Source organism: Arachis ipaensis, chromosome B05 (genome assembly GCF_000816755.2).
Source record: "Arachis ipaensis cultivar K30076 chromosome B05, Araip1.1, whole genome shotgun sequence".
Classification (NCBI taxonomy): Eukaryota; Viridiplantae; Streptophyta; class Magnoliopsida; order Fabales; family Fabaceae; genus Arachis; species Arachis ipaensis.
The window spans coordinates 138977780-138978840 of NC_029789.2; the positions used below are offsets into that span (position 1 = coordinate 138977780).

A 1061-nucleotide genomic window follows, 5' to 3' on the forward strand; every position below is an offset into this window, starting at 1 on the left:
AGTTTATAACTCAATATTTTTATGAAGCCTAATATTCATATGCCACCTGTTAAATTTTTGACAAAAATAGTTTCGTGATAAAAATAACTTCATTTCATCATAAATTCTTATTTTTCATCAAGTACTTCATTGTAGTTTTTCCATTACAAACCCTTGCAACAAAATATGGCTCTTGCTAGATTCATATCAACGTTAATTCGTCATTTGAAGTTACTGATGAAAAATAAGTTGAAGAGATTATTAGATGAAACAATATGAATATTTAATTAATTAATATATATTAGTATTATTTTCAGATAAAATCAATTAGTTTCGCGTCAAGTTTTTATAGTATACAGTGACAATTTTATCAATAATTCATAATAAAGCACTTTAATTTGAAGCTATGGTTGCGCTTAGTAGAAAGTTTACTAAGCCGAAGGAGATTAAACTAAGACATCTAATCTAAATTATAACACTAGAACAGAAAAACCAGTATGCACTAATTAATTAAAATGATTTTTTTTAAAAAAGAAGAAAATCTAGTGCACTAAAGTAACCTTTCCTTTTAAGTACGTACTCTTGCTTTTAATCATAATGCTTTAAGAGATCACTTTTTTGAAAGGAGCATTATTAGACACCGCTCATTTCACTATTTCAGCTACTCTTCTAAAATAATTGACACACTGGTGAAAGATATTATACATGAACACTACTTTTCTAGAGTGACATGATTAGTGGTCAATGTTATCATCCGATCCAAATTAATCATGCAACTAAACTAGTAACTTTAATACCATCATTTCTCTAATAAAGGAAAATTGCATTGCTTCAGTGTGTATAAAACTGTGACAAGCTGGCAACTACATGTTAGATTCTTTACAGCATTAGCTAGATTTCATGAACTTTTAGCTGTCCCATATTTACAGATATTTCACATATAAAAAATATATAATTTGTACTTATATTTACCAAAATTTTGTATATATGAATCAATATAATTTATACTCATATTTTTTTAAAATTTATATACATAAATTAATAAAATTTATTTGTTAATAATAATTTATTAAAAATTTCTG

General features: G+C 25.4%; 1 protein-coding gene across 1 annotated transcript in view; it reads right to left on the reverse strand.

The window, feature by feature from the left end:
* LOC107641298 (putative ABC transporter B family member 8) overlaps positions 1-1061 on the reverse strand; it is a gene marked incomplete at its 3' end in the record, with an annotated part of 6998 nt that overhangs the window by 3406 nt on the left and 2531 nt on the right.